This window comes from Marmota flaviventris, chromosome 12 (genome assembly GCF_047511675.1).
Source record: "Marmota flaviventris isolate mMarFla1 chromosome 12, mMarFla1.hap1, whole genome shotgun sequence".
Classification (NCBI taxonomy): Eukaryota; Metazoa; Chordata; class Mammalia; order Rodentia; family Sciuridae; genus Marmota; species Marmota flaviventris.
The window spans coordinates 74,401,326-74,412,681 of NC_092509.1; positions in this window are offsets into that span (position 1 = coordinate 74,401,326).

Genomic DNA, 11,356 nt, shown 5'->3' on the forward strand with positions numbered 1-11,356 from the left:
ATGTGGCTGTAAAAGGCAAAAACATGACAGCCAACATAAACAATTTCTGTTGTGAGCAAGGTATATCTGAATGCATTATTGATAAGCATGCTGTAAGCCATGGGAAAACCTACCATCATCCCCCAGATCACTAGGGTATAGAAGAGCCACTTTCTTTCCAATTTCGTATTTAATTTTCATTGATGTATACTTTGTATATATGTTATATATACAGAAAAGTGAAATCCCTAAGGTATGGAGCTAATAATAATCCACTAACATCACTGAAGGAAGAGACATTGCCAGCACCTTCAAAGCCCTCCGGAGCCACCCACGCCCCAAGGAATTTCTCTTCTGACTTTGAACTCCATGCAGTGCGTGGGCCTGTGTTTGTACATTGCATAAATGAAACAAAGCTATATGTATGTGTGCCTGGCATCTTTCACTTCACATCTTATGTTTTAAAATTCATCCATGTAATTATTTATTCCATGGTTGTGGTGTATTTTATGATGTGACTCATCACAATTAATTTATCCTTTGTCACAAGTTTTTGGTAGTTTTCATTTTGGAGCTGTGGAAAACAGATATGCCATTGGCATTCCAACACACGTCCCTGTAGAATGGAAGCATGCGTTTCTTAGGACTAATTAGTCCTGTGGGGTGGAATCACTGTGTCATGAATAGGCACATGTTCAGCTTTGCAATTACTGCTCAAGAATTTTGCAAGGCAGTTTGACCAATTTCCCCAGAAGCTTTTCAGAGTGACAGCAATATATTCTTGCTAACCCTTGGGGTTTTATTATTTTAGCCATATTTCTTGTAATGTAGTGAAATTGCACTGTGGTTTAAATTTTAATTTCCTTGATGACTAATGAAGTCAATCAATTTTTCATGGAGATAGGTCATTTAGATATATTTTGAGGAAGGCTTTTCAGGCTTTTTATCCATTCTGTTGATGGGATGATTATAATTTTTTATTTCTTATATATTTGAAATACACATATAAACTACCTATGAAGAACATATCACTACTATCTGATTCCAGAAGATTTTTTTTCCATTTGAAAAATATTTATATATGAAATTTTCATCAATTTTATAAAGGTAACAAATTTCATTTACTATAGAGGGACGAATTTAAATATGAACTCAAAATAACCCAAACCGTCAAGTATAAAGATACAGCACAGTGTTCTTAAAAGTGGACATTTAACCAAACAATCATCTGGCTCATATAATAATTCATAGATTATATTTATAATTATTTTGTCATTCTGATTCCAGAAGATTTTTATCACCTCAAAAAGAAACCTCATGCCCTTTAACAGTCAGTTTCATTCCCTCTCTTTCCATCGCTCAGCAACTATGGATCTTCCTTCTATCTCTATGTGTTCCTATGAACATGTGCTTTCATATGTGTTTTGAATATGTAAGTCTTTAGTCCTAAGTGTTATAAATACTGCTTCCCAGACAGTGATTCCCTTTCTGCTTTCTTACTAGTCTTTATCAGTGAGCTTGGACCCTCATAACAGACTGCATGACTTAAACAACAGAGATTTATTTTTTCACTCTTCTGGAAACTGGAAGTCTGAGGTCTAGGGGTCAGCAGGCTTGCTTTCTTCTGAGGCCTCTCTCCTTGACTTGAAGATGGCTACCTTCGTGCTGTGTCTTCACGTGACCATCCCTCTGCTTGTGGACATGTCTGGTTCCACCTCTTCACCACTGCCTAAATTTCCTTTTCTGCCAGGCATAATGGCCCATGCCTATAATCCCAGCTACTCAAGAGTCTGAGGCAGAAGGATCACAAGTTCAAGGGCAGCTTCAGCAACTTAGCAAAATCTTCAGCAACTTAGTAAGACCATGTCTGAAAATAAAATCTCAAAATGACTGGAGATGTGGCTCAGTGTAAAGTGCCCCTGGGTTCTGCCCCCATGCCAAAACTAAATAAATAAATAAATAAATAAATAAATAAATAAATAAATAATAAAATTTCCTTTTCTTATAAAGACACCAGTCAGATAGGATTAGGACCACCTTAAAGACCACACTTAACTCAGTCTCTTCTTTTAAAGAATTTATCTCTGAATATGCCAATATTGTGAGATGCAAGCAGTTAAGATTTCAACATATGAATTTTATGGAGAACATAATTAATCAGCTCATGTCAGTTTTTTTTTCCTTTTTGAGATATAATTGGCATAGCATGAAATCCACCATTTATATGGTCGTGCAAACCACTTCTATCTAATTTCAGAACATTCTCACCACCCCAGAAAGAAACCCTAAGCCCTTTAACAGTCACATTTCATTCTCCTTCTTTCTATCCCTCAGCAACTATGGATCTACCTTCCATCCCTGTGGACTGACCTGTTCTGGACAATTCATAATACTAAATCAAACACGATGTGGTCTTTTGTGATGAGTTTTTATTTTTCCTTTTGAATAACGCATTCATCTACATTGTAGCATGTATAAGTACTTTGCTTTTGTTTGTCTTTTTACTTGAACTTGAGTCTGTCACTTAGGCTTTACAGACCACAGCTTCCCTAACTGTAAAATAGAGTTTACTGTTTTGTGGAAGACGGGGCCATACACCGAGCAATGGTGAGGGGGAGACCTGATGAAGAATAGATGAATATGGCAGAGAGGAGGTGACTTTTGAACCAGGTCTTAAGAAAGCAGGAAGAGTTTTCCAGTCAGGAAAGAGGAGAATGTTCCATGCAAGATAACACATGTATAAAAGACCAAATTCAGGTGAAGGAGGGAGGAGAAGATGGGGCCAGGGAGTAAATGGGAGAAGTGGAGAATTCAGGAGAATGGGGAGGGAGAGCAAGCCAGTGGTGTTTTAGACATAGGCTGGGTAGTTGGTATCCCCCATATCCACTACTGAAGTAGATTCCCCACATTCAGCAGAGGATGGCCAGCTGGCTCCTTGGTTAGATGGCTGAGCAGAGGATGATTGAAACAAGTAAATCGTCCAGGGCAGAAGAGGATGGGAAAGTTTCTGGCAACTTCATTTGTTTTTATGGCTATTATTTTCTATTGATTGTACTCCATTTGTTTATCCATTCGTCAGTTAAGGTTTTTCCACTTTTAGACTGTTATGAATAATACTGCTACAAGCATTCACATACAAATGTTCCTAAGAACACACTTTCAATTCTCCTGATATCTAGGAATGAAATGCTGGATTATATGGTAAATTTTTGAGGACCTGCCAAACATTTTCACAGTAACTACAGCATTTTACATTATTACCAGCAACATGTGAGTGTTCCGATTTCTCCACATCCTCTCAATACTTACTATTTCCTATTATAACAAATTATAGCCATCCTAGTGAGTGGGAATTGGTGTGCATTGTGGGTTTGATTTGTGTTTCCCTCATGAATAATCCTTTTTTTTTCATCTTGCATACATTTTATTTTTTTATTTTTATTTTTTTAATTTTTATTGTTGGTTGTTCAAAACATTACATAGTTCTTGATATATCATATTTCACACTTTGATTCAAGTGGGTTATGAACTCCCATTTTTACCCCGTATACAGATTGCAGAATCACATCAGTTACACATCCATTGATTTACATATTGCCATACTAGTGTCTGTTGTATTCTGCTGCCTTTCCTATCCTCTACTATCCCCCCTCCCCTCCCCTCCCCTCCCCTCCCCTCTCCTCTCTCTACCCCCTCTACTGTTATTCATTTCTCCCCCTTGTATTATTTTTCCCTTTCCCCTCACTTCCTCTTGTATGAAATTTTGTATAACCCTGAGGGTCTCCTTCCATTTCCATGCAATTTCCCTTCTCTATCCCTTTCCCTCCCACCTCTCACCCCGTTTAATGTTAATCTTCTTCTCATGCTCTTCGTCCCTACTCTGTTCTTAATTACTCTCCTTATATCAAAGAAGACATTTGGCATTTGTTTTTTAGGGATTGGCTAGCTTCACTTAGCATAATCTGCTCTAATGCCATCCATTTCCCTGCAAATTCTATGATTTTGTCATTTTTTAATGCAGAGTAATACTCCATTGTGTATAAATGCCACATTATTTTTATCCATTCGTCTATTGAAGGGCATCTAGGTTGGTTCCACAGTCTTGCTATTGTGAATTGTGCTGCTATGAACATCGATGTAGCAGTGTCCCTGTAGCATGCTCTTTTTAGGTCTTTAGGGAATAGACCGAGAAGGGGACTAGCTGGGTCAAATGGTGGCTCCATTCCCAGCTTTCCAAGAAATCTCCATACTGCTTTCCAAATTGGCTGCACCAATTTGCAGTCCCACCAGCAATGTACAAGTGTACCCTTTTCCCCACATCCTCGCCAGCACTTGTTGTTGTTTGACTTCATAATGGTTGCCAATCTTACTGGAGTGAGATGGTATCTTAGGGTGGTTTTGATTTGCGTTTCTCTGACTGCTAGAGATGGTGAGCATTTTTTCATGTACTTGTTGATTGATTGTATGTCCTCCTCTGAGAAGTGTCTGTTCAGGTCCTTGGCCCATTTGTTGATTGGGTTATTTGTTATCTTATTGTCTAATTTTTTGAGTTCTTTGTATACTCTGGATATTAGGGCTCTATCTGAAGTGTGAGGAGTAAAGATTTGTTCCCAGGATGTAGGCTCCCTATTTACCTCTCTTATTGTTTCTTTTGCTGAGAAAAAACTTTTTAGTTTGAGTAAGTCCCATTTGTTGATTCTAGTTATTAACTCTTGTGCTATGGGTGTCCTATTGAGGAATTTGGAGCCCGACCCCACAGTATGTAGATCGTAGCCAACTTTTTCTTCTATCAGACGGCGTGTCTCTGATTTGATATCAAGCTCCTTGATCCATTTTGAGTTAACTTTTGTGCATGGCGAGAGAAAGGGATTCAGTTTCATTTTGTTGCATATGGATTTCCAGTTTTCCCAGCACCATTTGTTGAAGATGTTATCCTTCCTCCATTGCATGCTTTTAGCCCCTTTATCAAATATAATATAGTTGTAGTTTTGTGGATTGGTTTCTGTGTCCTCTATTCTGTACCATTGGTCCACCCACCTGTTTTGGTACCAGTACCATGCTGTTTTTGTTACTATTGCTCTGTAGTATAGTTTGAAGTCTGGTATTGCTATACCGCCTGATTCACACTTCCTGCTTAGCATTGTTTTTGCTATTCTGGGTCTTTTATTTTTCCATATGAATTTCATGATTGTTTTCTCTATTTCTACAAGAAATGCCGTTGGGATTTTGATTGGCATTGCATTAAACCTATAGAGAACTTTTGGTAATATCGCCATTTTGATAATGTTAGTTCTGCCTATCCATGAACAGGGTATATTTTTCCATCTTCTAAGATCTTCTTCTATTTCTCTCTTTAGGGTTCTGTAGTTTTCATTGTATAAGTTTTTCACCTCTTTTGTTAGGTTGATTCCCAAGTATTTTATTTTTTTGAGGATATTGTGAAATGAATAATTCTTCTGGATACCTTTTCAAAGATGTACAGATGTTTATTGAACATCTGTACATCTTTGAAGAAGTTTGGTGGTGTCTTTAAATAAACAGAATGATTATTTTAAGTGAATAATTATTTTAAGTGAATAATTTATAACTTCTTTATGAATAATGTTTACTTTGTCATTATAAATAAAAAAATATTTGCCTGCTTTAAGGTCATGAAACTATTCTGACAGGCAGAAAGGAAAGTCAGGTTGGTCATAAAACTCGAAGCACTAATATCTTCATCCTACATGGTAGACATAAGTTTTAGAAACTCAAGATATGAAAATAAAGCAGATAGGTCAACAGGGAAGAGATCCCAGAATTATTCTCAGCAGGTATTAAGCAGCTCCAAAGAAAATATCTGTAAAGATATGTCCCAATTAAAAATAAAACAAATATACAATAGTTAAAACTGCTTGATGACCAATCATGCTACAGTTCACTAGTAGAGACACCTCGCTCATACACACAGATTCAATCAGTATTTTAGTATTCCACTTCTTTTTTTTATTACTTACACATGACAGTACAATGATCTTGATAATTCATACATTTGAGTCAAATGGGGTATAATTTCTCATTTTTCTGATTGTACAGGTTGCAGAATCATATTGGTCATACAGTCACCTATATACATACAGCAATAATAATGTCTATTTTATTCTACTCCCCTCCCTATCCCCCCTTACCCCCACCTCCCCTCCCTACTTCTTAACACCAGCAGCAAGCTTGGAATGCCTTAACTAATACCCCTCAGGTGTTGTTCTCAGGAACATGGAAAATGACATTGTATCCATGAAGAAAAAACAGAATACCATTTTTAAAAAACATGTAGAGAACAAGCATGAGTCATTAGAAATTTAAATGATAGAATAAAATTTAAACTTCAATGAAAGTCTTTGAATACATGGTCAAGGAAGTCTCCCAAACAGTAGAACAGAAAAAAAGGAGAGAGAAGTAAGGTTGGACTCAGTATTTTACTAAAAGGAGTTCCAGGGAGAAACGCATACACGTGTTAAGGCGCTGTTCCCAAATTTCCAAATAATTCTCCAGGTCCTCTGAAGGTAAAGACAACAGCTTTATTTCTGGCCAGGGCCGAGTGTGCAGAGAACCAAGCAGTTCTGCAACCCTCAATCCCGATTGGGGGGCAGGAACATGTTATAAGGCCTAAAACCACAAGGCAGGGTTGCGGGGTGCAGGAGAAGCAATCATAATCATAAGGTACATCTTATACAAATAGAAAGTTACAAAAAAGAGTCATATAGTCATATTTTCAGAAAAACATCTTGCCCACAGAGCAAGGATATTATGCTCAGGGTACAAATAGGTGGGGGTGGAGGTGTTAGTTTCTATGCAAGTGGGCTCATGAGGAAGGGGGGGCAATTTCACACAGGGTGAGGTGTCTGAACAAAATGAGGTACATCTGGGCTAATTTTCAAGTCAGCCCATCACACACACACACACACACACACACACACACACATAAAACAAACAAAATAGAAAAAGAAAGTAACAGGAAAAAAAAATACAAGATCTTCCATTCTCTGAAGTACATGGGTTTCCCAAAAAAAGTCGTCAGTGCGGCAGATCAATGCATGAGAAACATCCTAAGGCAAGGTCACAGGGATAAAGATACTGAAACTCCAGCAAGAGAGATCCACAACACTGCATTCAGGGCCAGAATATCACACCACATTGTGAGATGTGCCTTCAAATGCTGAGAGAACCAGACTCCGCACCCAAAGCATCTATTAATTTGGAAGGAAGAGAAAAACATTAAGACATGTTAAAGACTCAAAGGTTATTAGGGACCATCTGAAGGATCTGTACCAGAAGAAATGGGAAACAAACTAAGAAAGAAGAAAACTTGGAATCAAAATAATAGAGAGATCAGCAAAGTGAAGATCTACAATTTAAAGGCAAACGGTTTCCTGTGGAACCAGTGAATAGTGGGAGGTCTCAAGGGACCCTGGTGCCAGAAATGCAGTAGAGAATCAGAGGCAAACCACAAAAACTGAGCATGATTGAGAATGGTATTTTTGGTAGAGGCAAAAGTTGGAAGAAGTGGTAACTGTCAGACGTAGAAGCCTCTAAAAATACCCAGAGATTTATGGGGGACACGTGGATAAGCCCTGAAGAGCTCTGCCCATGGCCCTTCTCAGTTCCCTTGTGCTATTTCTGTGCACCACTCTGCCGGCTTCTGTGCTTTCCTTTGCGGTGGCCACACCTGCTGCTCCCTTGAGGGGCCTCCCCTCAGGCTGCTGGATAGCTTTGCCCACATACCAAGACAGCTGGATGGCTTTAGGGCTTATTAATGCTGAGTATGATCCTTTGTCAGTGATAGAATGGTCCAGCAGAATGAAAGCCCAGTTCCTTTCTCTCAAATGGGGGCAAACTCAGTATAATTTATAGTCCAAAGTTCCACTTTGAGGTGAAGTTCCACTAGCCCTCACCTCCATAGGACAAGGCCTGGTAGCATTGCAAGGTCCCTTCACTTTCCAGCCCTGCTTACTCTATCTCCTATTTCTCTTGGGAGCTCTTCCTTAATAAATTTTGTATATATAAACCCTCTTGCATATATCTCTGTTTCTAAGTAATCTGACTTAAGAAAGACAGTAAAACCATTTTATTTGAGTGATCAGAATGAATTGGAAGATTTGGGTACATCCAAGAGTCATACTTGGGCTAAACATAGTTCAGGCTTTCAGACCCTTTCAAACTTGTTATTAATGAGTGAAAGAGATGCCAAGAAAACCAAACAGACCTTAAATATTGAGTGGAAATGAGAACTTGCTCTAGAGAAATATCAGCAATCAAATAGGGTGAGAAGACTTGGAGGAGGCAAGTCAGGATGAGTAAGAGAAGATGTAGGGTAAAGTTAGTTCAGAAAAAGGGCATTTCCAAGGATCAGGTATACCCTGCAGTACAGCTAAAGGAAAGAAGAAGAGCATTAGGAAGTGATTTGCAAAGGACCCTAATTGTTTATTACCACATATCAAAGTGAAAAAAAAAAAAGATAATTTGAAACTTAACAGGTGAGTATTTATTTTGGCCAGTCCACTGAATCCAGAAGAGCAGAAATTTAAATTGCACTAAGCTATAAATATTTAATAATTTTGTATTATCTGTGTCACTGAAAATATTAAGCACATCTCCCTAATACAGGTGTTTTTTTTTTCCCCCCAGGGAAGGATAACACTTAATGAATAGCAGAACTTCTAAGGAAAGCAGTTCCTCCCTCTCTATTTTTGGAGAGGGAGGAGAAACAGATGTACTGGTTTCTAACTGGCATCATTCACCTTCAAGTTTCACTTTTGTTCCAGTTGTTTAATCTACAAAGACAGATATTCACCTCCAGAGCCATCTCCACATCCTCTGGGCTTGGGAGATACTGCATGAGATTTCTTCCCCTGTGCACTTGTTCACAGTCCTCAGGGACCTCCTGAAATAAATAAGGGAATGTTTTTTGAGAGGTTTTCTCCAAGCTAAATATAAAGATTCCTTCAGGACACATCACTGGTGACAACAAAACGGGAGCATGAAAACCCTTCTCAAGACTGATGAAAGAAATCCAGAAGATAGTTGTGTGCCAGCCCAGTTCCCCTAGAGTCAAGGCCAGCCCTGCTCTCAGGCAGCAATGAGCAGTTTCTGAAGCAGAACAGGAGCAAAGCTGCAAAGAGCACACCCACAGGGCCTCTTTAGGGACAACTGAAAGGATCATTTTAATGGCCCCCTCTGAAATGGAGCATTTGTAGAAAAAAATCAGGTTTGGATCAGGCGACTTGGATCTATGAGAACTTTTCATCTAGGGGGTTGGTCCATTCTTGAATGAAATCATTAGAATTTTCCTTAGTGACTTACTAAAGCAGGTTAAGGGTGATAATGAAAATTCTATGATTTTCCAGAAAACAATCCTAACAAAAGTCAGATCTCATCGGCATTGGCTGACACAGTGTTCTAGAGGAGGCAATCATTTTTAGAATGTCATAGGATATCCTGAAATATGTGCCACTTACGCACTCACACTTAAGAATCTCTGGGTACCAGGCTGTGTTCTCTGAGCAAGTGATGCTTTGGGGACTGACCACATCATAGCCACACTCAAACTATATATGACTTCATGCTCAAAACATGGATCCTTATTCATAAATAGCTTTCTGTTTTCTATCTCTAGCTTTAGACACAGATGCATGAGAAAAACAATTTTGATCAGCTGTTGGTTCTCAGGAAAAGATACTACAATAATAAAGAATATTGAGGCATGAGAAACACTGATAAATTATACCCAAATGTCCAGCTTTCTTTTTTCCTTCCATTTATTTTATTATTACAACAGTAAGATTAATAATAATGTTTTGCATGCTATATATCACTGTAAGTACAATTTGAAATGCTATTATTATCCCCATTTTGCTAGAGAGAATATTAGGTTCAGATAGTTCATATGATTTTTCTGAAGTTGCATAACTTTTAAGTGGCATAATTATGAGCATAAACTAGGGTATTTTGGTCCTCAAGTTTGGGTTTTCAAAGCTACAGTATCTTAAAAGCTGGATGTATCTGTAATCCTAAGTATGTAGTATTTGTTCTTATAATCTTAATATCTCCTTATGCTACCTGGACGCAGAGATGGGAAATTAGTTCCTTGAGTTGCTGTTAGCAGAGTGGTAAGAAAAGCAGACCATGACCTGCCTTAGTGGTCAACCTGAGATCTCCTATGAGGTCAACTTCATTATGAAAATGTTGCAGCATGCATGAACTCTAGTGGAAATAACAGATACTTCAAACAAATAAAGCAAATACAAAATGCACATTTCTAAGCATTGTTTGTATATATTATTTAATCCTAATAATAACTGTGAATTAGCATTAGCATATATTCATTCTATACAACACACATTTGGAAGAGCAGAAATTTAAATTGCACTAAGCTATTAAGCTTATAAGCTATTGCTCTTAGTAGCTACTAAGTGCCAGCAACATAAATCCAATGTGGGTATTTGTTGTGTTGGTGAAGTGGCTCAGGCCCGGGAAGCAAGGTTTGAAGCTCCAAGCAGTTGAAAGAAGATGGTAGTCATTTTTTAACTGGTTCAGAACCAGTTAAAGAATTCTGAATTCCCTCGCCCAAATCAAAGACATTGAAAGGTCAGGAATTGAAGACATTTTAACAATAGTATTTGGGGAAGTTTCTTTGGAGTGAAGTTTTTATTGTCCTGTGAATACCACCCCATCACCTCGGATGAAGCCAATGTGCAGGTGCATTTACATCAAGAGAGAGGAGTTCAAGGAGCTCACTGAAAAAGCCCAATATGTCTGTTCCCTTTCAATTTGAATGGGAACACAGTGGACTGGTGTTAGACTCCTCCTGGGAAAACCTAAAATATAAAAGATAGGCTCTTTAGTGACTCTGGTATTTGAGAACCAATAAAGATCTATGGTGCTTTGAGATTGGCCTACATTCCTGACATTACTTGGAAGGAAGGATGTGTGAGTTCTTCTTGTGGACTAGAAATCAGGGATATAACAAGATCAGTTACAGTGGGTTGTCTTCAAAACAGGAGGACAACCTCAGTAAACAACAACAGCAAACAAGCAAACGCTCTGGGAATTCCCAGCTATTTAGGAGATAGGAAAGAGCAAGTGGTCAATCAGAATCAGAGACGGGTTTGACCACACCCAGGGAATTATAGTCACCAGATCCTCAAAGATGGTGAAGAATCTTCCTGTCCAACACACACACAAGGAATTCCCACAGGAAAAGGGGCAAATTTCAAACATCCATGAAGCCAGGAGTCAGCTCAGGTTAAGCACTGTTTCCTCTACTTAAGGTATTTAAGGTAAGTTATAGCCACATGAATAAATAACATTAGTCACACAAGTTCCAGAAGATTAGGACAGA